Here is a 15,435-nt window from a genome sequence, read left to right on the forward strand (position 1 = left end):
CAATTTTAATTGATTGCACTTCCTTTGAAAGTCCTTTGGTGACTCTTGTAAAGCTGAATATCATGAGCAACCTTCAAATCCTGTACTTTTTCTTAATTACCCCTATTCCACTGAGCTGAAGTTGAAATTTATTTCCCCAGCTTCCTTATTAGGGGATTTGAAGAAAGCTTACTAGACTGTATATAAGCTTAAAAACAAAGTCTTACTGTGTAATTAGCACGCTATATTGCATCTAGAGTCTAGGCACCAAATACATACTAACTGAATAAAAGTGGCTGATGTATTCAAAAAAGATAAGAAGAGAACCATGGTTGTTAGTTATAAAAAACATTAATATCCAGCCCTATCCAAAGTAAAACAGAGCAGTTAACTAGTTTGAGAAATAGGGCTTTTCATGATAGAAAATCCAGGGGTAGGATGAGAACCCAGGGACTCAAATTTACATTTTGTATGATTTTGTTTTATGTGGTTGGTCATTATAATTTTATATTTATTTGTGTTAAACAAGATGTGTTAAACATTTGATCTTTAAATATATAAATGTAATATGGATTATGATTTTTAGCCCTGTTGCATAGCTTATTTTTCCTAATTATTAGTTTTTAATGAGGAAGATCTGTGAGGCTTCCCTTCCTTATTTATCAGAAATATTCTTTCATCCAAAATTTCATGATATGAGCACAAGCAAATGTGAACACGTTTAAACTTCAGACCATCTCTCTTATCTTTTATTTATAAACAATTGGCTACAGGAATGTTACAAACGTTTCTAAATCATGTGATGCTGGCAATTACCAAAGGTCAAAACACATTTAGCCTTAAAAAATTTTTTAAATGATGAAGAGTCACTTGATGATAAAAATAGAACAATAGGCAGTATAGTCAGCTTAACCTTCATTCTTCTCCATAAGCGGTGAGTACAGAAGAAATTACAGAATGTTTGAGTCCTTGGTCTGATCTTTCCTCCTTTGTACATTCAATCTAGAAAAAAAAAATCCTAGATAAGCACCTCTCAAAGAATGTTTATCTTAAGTCTTAGAATTTGGGCAGATCTGTCATCATACCGCTGTCATACCCTAAAACTGATAAAGTAAATGAAAATAGCATGCTCGTGTGACAAAATGTTTCAAGAAATGGCTGTTCCTTATTTGTGACAATTGATCTTTTTCTTTTTCTTCTGTATCACATACTTAACTTCTTTTGGGTCTAGTTTGAGGATCCTAACTTTCATTTTTTATAAATGGCAAGATTTCAAAACTACTAATGAAAAAATAAGTGGCAGTGCGACTGAACATTTTAAAAATTATTGATAAAAGACTTTATTATTTAGAATAGTTTTGTGTTTACAAAAAAATCGAGCAGTTAGTACACAGAGGTTTCTCCCCTGTAGTGTTCCTTATTTATTAACTAACATCTTGCTTTTGTGTAGTACATTTGCTGGAGTTGAAGAACCAATACTTACACATTAGTAGTAAATAAAGTCCATAGTTTACATCAAGGTTTGTGTTTTATATTGTACAGATCTATGACATGCACGACATCATGCATTCATCATTATTGTATCATATAGTATAGTTTCACCCATCTAAAAAAGTCTCTTGTGCTCCACCTAGTCATCTGCCTCTTGTCAATTTAAGAAACATCCAAACTTGCAGAGAATTTTTATGAGTTATTTGAGTCAAAACTGATGACGTGCTGGAGAGTAAGATCTCATATGCTACAGAGAATACATTTTGCAGTTATTTTATGCATTTGAGATTAAGGAAGGGATGTAAGGAAAAGTACATGGAGATGGGAAAAGCAAAGCTGAGATTGGATTACAGGATAGTTAACAAGATTATGTGTTTTCTTGAGGATGGTCATGCTTTAAAAGGAGGGGTCTGAAAAGGGGCATTTCTAAGGTGTGTTAACATAGATGCACAGAAACAATAGACAGGGCTTGCAAAGATCATCAGCCTTTTACTGAAGAAGTTGTATGCCTGGGGCATGCCTACTCACCAGACCAGTTAGGAATTTATGATCAGATCACCCTGTGAGGTAACTTTCAATAGAACCCATTTTTTTCACCTAGCCACACTCAACTCCCCTGAACTCCTGACAATTGCTGATCTTGTTATTGTCTCTATAGCTTTGCCTTCTCCAGAGTGTCATATGGTTGGAACCAAACAATATGTAACCTTTTCAGACTGTCTTCTTTGATGTAGCAATGTACATTCAAGGTTCTTCCATGTCTTTTGGTGGCTTGATAGCTCACTTCTTTTTATTGCTGATTAATATCCTATTGTCTGAATGTACAAGTTTGTTTATCCATTCACCTATTGGAGGACATCTTGGCTGCTTCCTATTTCTGCAATTACACATAAAGCTTCTATTAACATTAAGGCATAGGTTTTTGTGTGGACTGGTTTTCACCTCATTTGGGTAAATATTTAGAAAAGTCTTTTCTGGATAGTATGGTGAGACTTGTCAAAGAACAATAATCCAACCAAGTAAATTTGAAAATCTAATTGGCTTAATTAAATAATTCATAAAAAGGGCAGCATTCCGTACAGAGGAGCAAGTACAGAGGAGCTTTGAGAAGCTGTAAAATATGGAAGGCTTTTATGGGCAGAAATTGGGTAGGACAAGAAAGTTATTAGCAAAAGAAAATATTAGCAAAAGAAAAGAAAGGATTGTTTCAAGTAAGGTTATTTTCTTTAGGGGAAAGGATGGTGAGGGCTGGGGAGCCTGAGGGTGGTTCTTATCAGGCAGAATGTTTCTGGCTTCTTTTGTGGAATGGTAAGGGCTCACATGACAGATTACCTCATTAATACTGACCAGAAAATTCCAGACTGACTAAGATTATAGTCCTGGAGAAGAGGGAAATTGCAATTCAGTCAGATATTAAGTCTATGTTCAGTGTCATTGACTTTAGCACAAGTGACTCCATTTGGGACCTGTGGTTTTCTCTTTAACAAGCCTAAAAAGTAAAATTGAACAGTCTTCTTTCACTCATGAAAAGTCCCTGGGACTCTTATCAGAAAAGAAAGACATAACTACTAACTTTTTAGTAGCAATTATTTGAGCATATAGGTACTTTGAAATGTCAAAAAAATTAAATGATTTATAAAACTCAACATCCTTTTTAAATCTTAATAAAAGAAAAATCTTGAATTAAAATTTTGGCAATGTCAAATTTGTAGTTTATCATTTCGTTGAATGGATTCTTGTGTTAGTTGGCTTGGGTTCAAATTCCAAGTCAGCCACTTAATGACTGTAAATTTGTGCAATTTACCTAGCCTAACTGGGCTTCTATTCTTTTGTCTTAAAATGAGGATAATAGTATTAAGTTGTAGGGTTATTGTGAGAGTGAAAAGAGATAATCCATGTAAAGTACTTAGCATATTCCTGAGATATATCCTATCAGATATATTCCTGCTATCCAATTGTTGAGTTAGCTTTAAAGCTAAAAACAGGAGTTGTTCACCTATAAATAGTAGTGTTAATTACAAGTTAGACTTATGCAATTATTTTAAAAATCTTGTACATTTGAAAATAAACTGCATGCAGAAGACACTGTAATTCATATATATACATATATATATATATATATATATATATATATATATATATATATATATATTTTTTTTTTTTTTTACCAAATGGGTCATCAAAAATTAGTGTAGTATTATTATGCTTTTAAAAATAGCACTGATAATTTTGTAAACATTCTGAAAATCCTCACATTGTCGCCCTATTCTTTTTCCATTTATTTATTTTGTGGGTATTTTCCCCCTTGAATTCAAGCAAATATAAGCTGGCAGGAAGATTGTGAAATCATATATTTGTCTTGTTCTGGTTCCTTTCCTCCTTAATGGGTCTAATTCTCAAAGATAATACCAATATGTAGGCTCAGGTTTTCTCATTCACACTTTCCAGAACCCTCTACTCCAAATTCATGACCAATTAAAACATGTTGTGGAAAAAATATTAATAGTAAACTTACAGTGAGTCAGCTTTGTTTCTGGTACCATGTTAACTGTATCTAATAAGTGGGCTCTTTCTTTACTGCAGCAACAACGACAATAAGAAGAAGAGATAAAAAAATTTACAGAATACTTACTATATAACACCTAGTTTATGTATAGTTATCTGTGATCTCCTCATTTATTATATGGATGTGTGTCCTAGAACTATGTTTTGAAATTTGGTCAGCAGGTGAAAGGACACACCTATTATATTATATTATAATCTAGCAACAAGAAGAACCTTCGTGGTAAAGAAAGAGTGAGAGAAATTGGGCTAATCATAAACCTTTTCCAGAAGGCATATTCTTCATCTTTTTGAAGAATTTTTGATCAAAATAATAATAATAATCACAGAGCAAATAGGCCGAAAGTGATAGGACAATGGAATTGAGGAAACATGGCAATCCGGTAATAGGCAGGTGGGTGTTAGCAGTTAGGAATTAGAACATAGGGGAGTTTGTGGTATTCTAAGATCAGGCAATACATTGACATCTGGCAGACAGACAGGGTGACAAAGAGCCAAGCATGTGGGAGAGGTGTTGCTACATTCCCAGAGCTCAGGAGCAGAAATAATTTCCAGACAGACAGAAAAAGTAAGTCTGATTCCCATATGAGGGAAAATAAGGTAACTAGATGAAGATTCAGATATGGGGGAAAAGTGAAAAAGCTGGAATATAAGGCAGATTTTTGGTCATAAGAAACAGTCCTGCTCCGGATTTATAAAGCTGCTAAATCATAGCTATTACGTAATGTTTCATGAGGGCTTATTATATCTCAGGAATACGCTAAGTACTTTACATGGATTATCTCTTTTCACTCTCACAATAACCCTGCAATTTAAACTATTATCCTCATTTTAAGACAAAAGAGCGGAAGCCCAGTTAGGCTAGGTAAGTTGCACAAATTTACAGTCATTAAGTGGCTGACTTGGAATTTGAACTCAAGCCAACTAACCCAAGAATCCATTCATAGAACTCCATGACAAAGAACTGAACCAGCTAAATACCGCTAATCTCTATGCACCACTCCTAGCTTCATATCTACACTTCCTGTTTCATCCTCATTTCTCAGAACATAAGGAAATGTCCAAGCTGTGGGAATCAGAAAGTTTTGGGCTGAGATTTAGGAGTATTGTTATATGACTTCTATCAGATTCCTGTTGCTGGATATCTGTAATGATATATAAGAAAGCCTTTTGGGGGAGGGGGTAGGAAGAGACTGCTTTTTAGATTTCTCTCAGCTATTTAATCTAGCCCAGTATTCTCAAACCTGGTGGCATCTGGTAACATTTAAAAACATATTGAATTTCTGCATCATATTTCTTATCTTTTTCTTCACTAGCTCCCTATAGTTCTGTCTCTGACGAAACTACCTAGTCAGACTTGAGTCAATTCTGAAAGAGGCAAGACATATCAGAATCATTCCAACTTACCTAAAGGCTTCTGCCTTCATTTACAGAGACTCCAATGAAATTGCCATGTTAAAATTTCCCCCAGGAATCTTTCTTGGAGCTAACTAGATCAGAGGACTGGTAATCTAGGGGTGAGTTCTAAAGATCTGAGACACAAAAATAGCTTACACCTATGGTGGTCTGCTGCAACCATGAGTTTCTGCACTGATCACCCCTCTGTAGTCAGTCCACTTTCTACTATTTTACCTGTGATGGAGGAAGACACTTTCCTCTACTCACAAGTTTCTTTTGGCTGGCTTAATAATCAATTTAGCATTAACAAGCCAAAATAATCAAATTTAATACATACATATGCATGGGAACCCCATGTGTATGAGAGAGTCAGAGACTCCACATATATGAGAGGTTCAGAGACAGAAAGTTAAAATGAGTTATATATGGCATGCTGAGCTAAGGATGAGTTAAGTTTCCTTGGGGATTTCAAAGGGTCATTACAGGATGATAAGAAGAGCAGATGTTTAGAAATTAGATGTTTGTCCTATAGGTAGGTCATAAAAAGTTATGTCTGGTGATAACTCTTATTATGGGCAAAGTTCCTAATTTAAATTCTTTAAGGAAGAGGTAGAAGTTTCTCATGAGCCTACATGGACTTAATGGCCTTCAGCTCAAAATAATTCATATGCCAAACTGCCACATTTTGGATGACCTTCTCTGAACCCCTACAAAGCCATGTTCTAAGAAAGGAATCCATTTTGAATTTTAATCCACTCTTCTACTTCCTCAATTTGAGGTAAGCTTTGTAGTCTATACTTTTGTAAGTTCAGGGATAAAGAAAGAAAAATGGTAGTAGATTTATGATTTGTTCATAAGAAATTGTGGACGAAATAAGGAGTCCTATGGAAAGTAAGCTCACAGGATGATCTGATCATAAATTCCTAACAGGGCGGGTGGATAGTCATTCCCAGGCATATAACTTCTTTAGTGAAAGGTTTTAAGCCCGCCCTATCCATTGTTTCTGTGCATCTAGGTTAACACATCTTTGAAATGTCCCCTTTGTAGTCCCCTCGTCTAAATAAAGCATGATCACCCTCAAGAGAGCACATAATCCCGTAATTCAATCCCAGACTTGCTTTTTCGCACCTCCATATAATCTTCCTCACATTCTTTTCTTAATTTCAAATGCATAAAAGAAGCTGCAAACTATTATTCTCAGAAGCGTCTGAGATCTTGTTCCTCAGCATACATCATCAGTTTGGCTCAAATAAACTATTAGAAAATTTCTCTATATGTTTGGACATTCTTACATCAACAGAATATATTCCCTCTCTGCCTGTTTTTGGTTGAATTGTGCCGCCTCCCCCAAAAAGATGCTAAAGTCCAATCCCCAGTACCTCAGAATGTGGCCTTATATAGAAATGAAGTTAAAGGAGATTTTGACATGGCCCTTTGGCATACTGATTATTTTAAACTCATTATTCTTAAAAGACATATGACATGAAAGAAGCTCTGAGAACTGAGAAGTATCATTTTGTAAGAAACATTTACATGTATAAAAGAAATCTCCATTTGTAAGTTGCCTCCTTCTGTGTTCCAGGAAGAGAAGGATAATTCTAAATCTCTAGAAATTCTTATCAATGGAGAAGGCAAAGACTTAAATCTGTATAATGCCCATATACCTGTTTACTATGCTTTTCTTAGTAATCTCTCATAACTGATTCCCCAATCCTAAAATCTTGTCTTTAGCTGAAGATGGTATTTAAGGTGATGCCTTCAGCCATTTCAAGGAGTTACTAAGTTTTCCTAGGTATCTCCCATGTATACAGGAGTTATACATGTTAGTAAACATATGTTTTTCTTCTGTTCATCTGTCTTATATCAATTTTATGAACAGACCAGCCAAAGAACCTAGAAGGGAAGAAAGGAATATTTTCTACTCCTTCAGGGTTATTACAGCTGTAATTAGTCAAGATAAAAATCTAACTGTAGCAGGGTGGGCCCTTAATCCAAAGTGGTGATGTGCTTATAAGGAGACAATGTGAAGATATGAGGGAAGAAGTTCATGTGGAGATGGAAGTGGAGATTGGAGTCATGCAGCCGAAAGCTGTTGATATCAGAAATGTCCAAAATTGTAGAGAAGTTTGATAAGAGTTTATTGAGACAAACTGACAACATAAGCCAAGGAGCAAGATCTCAAATGCTCTGGAGAATAACAGTTTTGCAGTTTGTTTTATGAATTTCCATACAACCCCCCTTTTTTTCTGGTCCACATGACTAAGGGACACAAAGGACTGATGGATACAACCAGAAGCTAGGAAGAAGCAAAGAAGAATTCTAACCAAAGTCTCAAAGGAAGTATGGTCCTGCTGACATCTTGATTGTAGACTTCTAGAATCCAGAACTGTGAGAGAATTTCTGTTGTTTTAAGCGTTCTAGTTTGTGGTATTTTGTTATGGCAGCCCGAGAAAACTTCCCTTTTTCTACATAGGAACTTCCAAAATTTGTATAAGAGTTTATTTGAGCCAAGGAAGCAAGATCTCAACAGACTGAGGAAAATGCTTCTTATCATGACAGTTTGCAGTTTCGTTTATGCGTTTGGAATTAAGAAGGTAATATAAGAAAGATTAAATGAAGGTGGGAGAAAGCAAGGCAGGGATTGGGTTACAAAATATTTAAGAATGTTCTTTTTAAAGATTTTTGTTAAAAAAATATAGCTAATGTATGTTATATCAGTCAGGTGTACACCATAGTTGTTAAACATTCATACACCTAAAGAAGTGATCACCAACAGTCCAGCAAACATCTGACTATATTATTCTTCACAATATTCACAATATTTATTGTGAATATTCACAATAAATTCACAATATTTTTGACACAAATTATTCACAATTAAACACAATTATTCACAAGATTTTTGACTATTCCCCATGCTTTATGTTATATTCCCATAACGTATTATTTTTATATCTGGAAATTTGAACGTTTTATTCCTCTTCACTTTTGCCCCCTCTTATTTTAAGTTTTCAATTACAGTTCACATTCAATATTATTTTATATAAATTTCAGGTGTATAGCATAGTGGTTAGACATTTGTATAATTTAAGAAGTGATCCCCCTGACTAGTACTCACATGGCACTATACATAGATATTACCATATTATTGATAATATTCCCTATGCTTTACTTTACATCCTCATGACTATTTTGTAACTACAAATTTGTACTTCTTAGTCCCTTCAACTTTTTTACCCTGTCCCCCAAACCCTTTCTATCTATCACCCTGATAAATCCAGTACCCATCTGACACGATACATAGTTATTGCAATATTATTGACTATATTCCTTATGCTATACCCTACATCCCCATTACTACTTTGTAACAACCAATTTGTACTTCTTAATCCATTCCCTTTTCACCCACCTCCTCAACTCCCTCCCATCTGGCCACCATCAAAATGTTCTTTGTATCTACGAATTTGTTTCTGTTTTGTTTGTTTATTTTGTCCTTTAGATTCCACATATAAGTGAAATCACATTGCATCTGTCTTTTTCTGCGTCACACTCCACTCAGCACAATACCCTCCAGGTCCACCTATGCCACCACAGATGGCAAAAACCTATTCCCTTCCATGGCTGAGCAATATTCCATTGTATACATATACCACCTCCTCTTTATTGGTTCATCCATCAATGGACACCAGGCTGCCTCCACATCTTGGCTGTTATAAATAATGTTGCAATGAACATATGGATGCACGTATCCCCACAAAGTAGCATTTTGTATTTCTTTGGATAAATACCCAGAAATGGAATTCCTGGATCCTTCTTTGTCTTTTGTTTTAGACTTTGTTTTAAGTCTATTTGGTCTAGTATAAGTATTGCTACCCAGGTTTTTGTTTGTTTGTTTGTTTGTTTGTTTTGTTTTTCTACTTTCATGAAATAACTTTTTCCATCCCTTGTCTTTCAGTCTGTGTGTGTCTTTCTATCTAAAGTGAGTCTCCTGTAGGCAGCATATGTAAGGGTCTTGCTTTCTTATCCATTCAGCTACCCTATGTTTTTTGATTAGAATACTTAATCTATTTACATTGAAGGTAATTGTTGATAGATATGTAGTTATTGCCATTTTATTATTCATATGTTTTATTTATATTTATTTATTTTTTTTTTCATCTGAAAGGAGTCCCTCTAAGATTCCTTGTAACACTGGTTTGGTGGTGATAAACTCCTTTTGTTTTTTCTGGTCTGAGAAACTCTTTGGCTATCCTTTGATTCTAAGTGATAGCTTTGTTGGGTAGAGTAATCTTAGTTGTAGGTCTTTCTTTTCATCACTTTGAATGTTTTGTGCCAATTGCTTCTGTCCTGAAAATTTTCTGTTGAGAAGTCAGCTGACAGTCTTATGGGGGCTCCCTTGTAAGTAACTAACTGCTTTTCTCTTGTTACGTTTGAGATTCTCTCTTTGTCTTTAACCTTTGGCATTTTCATTATGATGAAGTGTCTTGGGTTGGGCCTATTTGGGTTCACCTTGTTTGGGACTCTATGTTTCCTGGGCTTGTTTGTCTATTTCCTTCACCAGTTTAGGAAACTTTTCAGTCATTATTTCTTTAAGTAGGTTCTGAATCCCTTGCTTTCTTTCTTCTCCTTCTGGTACCCCTATGATGATAATGTTATGTTTGACAGTGTCTCAGAGGTCTCTTAAATTATCTTCATTTTTTTTAATTCTTTTTTTTCTTTTCGCTCTTCCAATTGAGTGTTTTTTGCTACCTTGTCGTCTGAATCTCTGATTCAATCCTGTGCTTCGTCTTGTCTGCTGGTAACTCCTTCAAGTGCATTCTTCATTTCAGTTACTGTATTCTTCACTTCTAACTGGTTCTTTTTTAATCGTTTCTGTCTTTTTATATGCTTGTTATCTCTTTGTTTTCACTAAGTTCCTTGAACATCCTTATAACCATTGTTTTGAACTCTGTCTCTGGTAGATTGCTTGCCTCTATTTTGTTTAGTTACTTTTTATTGAGTTTTCTCCTATTCTTTCATTTGGGATGTATTTCTTTGTTTTCTCATTTTGGCTGCCTCTCTGTGTTTGTTTCTATATGTTAGGTAGGTCTGCTACGTCTTCTATTCTTGCCAGGTGGACTTATGTAGTAGGTGTCCTGTGGGACCCAGTGGCACAGTCTCCCTGGTCACCTGAGCTAGGTGCTCCAGGAGTGTCAGTGTGTGGGTTGTGTGTGATCTTCTGTTATATGCGAGCCTTGATCACTATTGGCACATCAGTAAGTGGGATTGACCTTCAGGCTGACTGGCTATGGGGTTTGGCCAAGTCCACAGCTTTTCATACAGAGTGGGATTCATCCCAGTGGGCTCTAGTGCCTGTTAAGACAGCCCTTTAGGTGTGATGCTTGTGGGGCTAATTAAGTGGTGCTCTGCTGTGGTCTGAAGCCAACCTCCAAGTATGTTTGCTCTGGGTCCTCTTGAGAGGGGCTCTGGTGCAAGTCCAAGTCATCCACTGCCTGTGACTGTCCAGGGACTACCTGGTAATGGCTTCAAAGTGATCCATGGTTGGTTGCTGATTGTGGTGGACCTGGAGGCACATGGGACAGACCACAGTGTGAACCAAGGATGACTGCCACCAGTACCAGGTCTGGGGTAGCTCCACAAAAAGCCAGGACACACCAAGGCCTGCTGCCAGTTGCTGGTTTCCATAAGGTTCAGCTCTTGTTTATAAAGCCTCATACAGGAGTTGGGTGTTGCACTGTCTCAGTGAGTCACTAGAGTGTGGCCGGGAAAGCTCACCAGACCGATTCAGATTTGGCCATGTGCATGGGGAAGGGCTCAACACAGGAAAGATAGTGACTGCCTGCTGGCTGCACTCAAGAAGGATCCCACATAAGGAAAATGGTGCTATCTTCCTGCCCTCATCCGAAACCATATACCCCAGTCTGCACCTCACCCCCCCACCCTCCGTATGTCTCCAATACTTCTTGAGTCACTGTCCCTCCTCCAGAATCCAGAATGAGTGCCTATAGACAAGTCTATACAGTTCCTTTAAGAAGACATCTGTGTTTCTTGCAGCCTTTCATCCCACCTAGATTGTTGGAATCCCCATTATTTTTTACAGACAGATGTTGTGAAGTCTCCTCTTCCCTGCTCCTGTACTCTGGGCTTGGGATCCTGAAGTGGGGCTGGGGTCCCTTGCTCCTCCATGGGGAATATCTGGGGCTGAGATATACCTCCCAATTTTCATATACCACACAGAGGTTTGGGGCCAGCCTGTTCCGCATCTCTGCTCCTCCTACCATGCTCAATGTGTGTCTTCTTTATATCTTTATTATACCTCTGTTCAGCTAAACTTCAGAAGGCTCTGCTGGCCGACTGTTCTATAAGTTAGTTGTAATTTTGGTGTGTTCATGGGATGAGGCAAGCACAGATGTTATTTACTCCACCATCATGGATCTCCAGTTACCCAATTATGTGCTCATTTTGAGGGTGTTTAAAACTCAAGGGTCTGAAAAAGAAGATTACTCTGGCATTTCAAAGGTTTGTTTACCTAGATGCACAAGAACAATGAACTGAGCTTACTTAAGGCAAACCTTTTACTGAAGAAGTCATATGCCTAAAGTGTGACTACCCACCATGACCTGCCCAGTTAAGAATTTATGATCAGATAATCCTGTGACGTTACTTTTAGTCAGATTTATCACAGCACCCCTTTTTCATCCACACCTTGCTACCTGTCAGTGGAATATAGTTTTCTACTCCAATAATCTTACAACTGACCCTGTAACTTGCTTTGTCCAATAAAATATGAGCAGACATGTCATAGGCCATGTATGAGCAAAAGTTTGGAATGTCTTCATGTGTTTTGGCTGTTACTCTTGTTCTTATCCTCCACGGTGAGAATACAACATCCCCAATAATACCTCCTCTTTCATTTTCAGTCCCTGATTAAGAAGACACATGAAATTCAGTAGAACCCAGCTAAGATATAATGATTGTAACCCTCAAGTAGCATGAACAAGAAATTAACTTTTCTCATTTAAATCACTGATGTTTTGCAGTTGTCTGTTCTTTCAATTAATGACATCTAAAATAGAAGTCCTGGAAAATAAATCATTTTTTTCAAATGAAATCTTCTGATTAAATAAATAATGGTTATATTAATACATATCACGATATATGTAATATAGGCTAACATAAGGGAAGAAAACTGCATTTTAGCAAAATATTACACAGGACACTAAAGTAATCTAGGGATTATATGCTTCACACAAATTAAAGAAAAAAATAATGATTATAAAGTATAACAAACATTTCTTATTTTATCTAGACTATAAGGCATATGTGCTTAGTGGTGAGGAACTATTGTTAAAAAACAAAATTTCAGTTGAGTAAATTTAAAAATCTAATTGACTTTATTGAATGATTCAAAAATCAGGTAGCATCCTATTTAGTAAAAAGAAATGTGCTCCAAGAAGTGTACAAAATGGAGATTTTTTTATAAGCAGGAAGAGGGTGGGGCAAGAAGTTCAAAAAGTATATTATTTCAGGCAAGGTTACATTCCCCTAGGGGAAGTCAGGGGGTTTTATGAGGCAGATTACCTCACTAATGATGTAAAGGAAATTCCAGAATGTAGGCTTAAAATTCCACTCCTAGGAGACCTTGAAATTATAATTAGATTAGGTATTAAGTATTGTTATGTAAATAAAATAAAATAAAATAAAATAAAATAAAACCCCCAAATAACAACAAATGTTGACTTAGTAAGACAGGTCTTTATTAATAAGAATTATTTGTAAAGTGGCAGGGTATGAGGGTGGAGGGAAGGACTACTGCAATAGGGAGAACATTCTGACCATGAGATCAGTAAGCATCTTAAGAATTAAGCAATATAGATACTGTATGATCTTACTTATATACGAAATCTAAAGCAGTCAAACACTTAGAAGCAGAGAATAGAATGGTGGTTACCAGAGGACTGGGGGGTTGGAGGGAAATGTAAGGGTGCCCAAAATTTAGTTCCATTCAACAATGGAATTTAACTTAAAACCTTTTAAAACTTTTCTTTTCTTTGCTTCCCTCCTTAATGACTCTGTTTACTCAAGACTATGCATACCAGTTTCAATGACTCTGCCTGAAACAAACCAGACTCTGGGAAGCACCTTCTTTTCTTTTTCGAATTGTTCAGGAATTGCTGGACCACCTCCCCCTTTCCTTTATTCTGCTTCCTCTTATGTGTCTATAAAATCTTTTGGCCATGTGGGGAACAGGGAGACGGCCTTTGGATAGGAACCCACCATCTTCCTGGAATGCTAACATTTTGAATAAATGCTGCTTTTCTTCCACAAAACTTGTCTCTCAATTACTGACTTTGCGAGAGACAGGCAGCTGGATCTTAACCAGGTAACAAAATGGAGAGATGTTTCATAAAGGGTACAAACTTTCATTTATACAATTAATAAGTTCCAGGGATCTAATGTGCAACACAGTAAGTATAGTTAATAATTGTGTATGTATACTTGAAATTTGCTAAAGAGTAGGTATTTGGGGTGTGGGGAGAAGTTAGGCAAAGGGTTTTTCTTTCATTCAAAGAAATCAAAAAATTTAGAAAGAACCATGCATATAGAAATGGGATGAAAGAGTGGCACAATGGAATAGAAGATAAAAGAATATTTGAACCTTAGGCCACCCTATTCTTGAGATAGTCTGCTAAGGAAAGGTTGTTTATAGATTCAGGCTGAGGATAAGACACAGATTAAGGTTCTGGGGGGAAGGAAGAGAATATTAACCAAAGTTTAGACAGCAAGCATTTTGTTTCCATAGATCAGTAGGACAAGCAGTTTAGCTAATCATTTATAAGGCAAAGAATGGAAATCTGGAGGGTCTATGTCTAGCATGTCACCAGTAAACAAGGGGGCATCCATAAGTCTTACTAGGTTATATTGATACGGACCAAATAAGTAGCCCCCCACTGAAAAACTTTTAAGTTTCCTTTCCTTAAAGTTTCCTTTTTCCCAGTCTTTTAGCTCCTATCCCCTGCTTTAAATAATTACTCTAAAACTTGTAATTCATACTTATTAATTGCTATAATTGAAGCCTAATGTTCTTTCCAACTCATTCTGGGATGAGCTTCTGGACAATTAACGTCACCTGATAACCGGGTAAGGGGCCATGGGCTCCATATAGCAGACGGATTTTCCATCAAGCAGCCACCTTGCATCAATAGCTTTGAGCTCAGCTCCTTAAAAATTTTATTAACTAAAATCTATTTTTTCCTCATTCAGGGGCCTTGGGGATACAAATGATACCCCAGAAATATTACCAGTCCCAACCAAAAAAGCCAATGATCTTCCAGGCAGATCTCGAGACCCCTTCCACTCATCTAAGATCAGAGGGGGCAAGAGCTCCATGAATCCCCCAATAGGTAGGGACAGCTCTACGCCCCTGACCAACAGAAAGCAGATACAGAAGAAAAGACCTCTTGTCCCTCACCTTTCCATAGGGATTTTATGGGAATCATGTCTCTCAAGAAAAAAATGAGGTAGGCAGTTAGAGATAGGCATCGGGTCTCTGTATTCCTGCATGTCCAGTATAACCCATAGAATACCACCACCTAAAAGACTTCCCCTCTCTGCCTAAAACTTCTCCTTTTCACTATAATTATCTACCTTATAAGGAAACAAATGGGTACAAAATACCCAACTAGATTAAAACAGTCACACCTGTGCAGTAAAGGCCGCAACAACATTCATTTCACCTTGGCCTCATACTATCATAATATGCGTATGCTGGGAAATTCATTAATATTATAACGGACTGAATTCTGGGAAGGAACATGTCAGTCTAAAAAGAGGAGGTAATAGCACCTTGTCAAACACAGGTTTCTATCAAGTTTCCATGCCTGGAAAGGAACAGCCCATCTAGAGAAAAAAGGAATAATAACTCCAAGTGCTCACCAGTCAGCACCTTTGAGCCTTTGAAACTTTTGAGCCCCTTCTTTTGCTTGACCCACTCCAAACTCTTTG

This window comes from Rhinolophus hipposideros (assembly GCF_964194185.1).
Source record: "Rhinolophus hipposideros genome assembly, chromosome: 1".
Taxonomy (NCBI): domain Eukaryota; kingdom Metazoa; phylum Chordata; class Mammalia; order Chiroptera; family Rhinolophidae; genus Rhinolophus; species Rhinolophus hipposideros.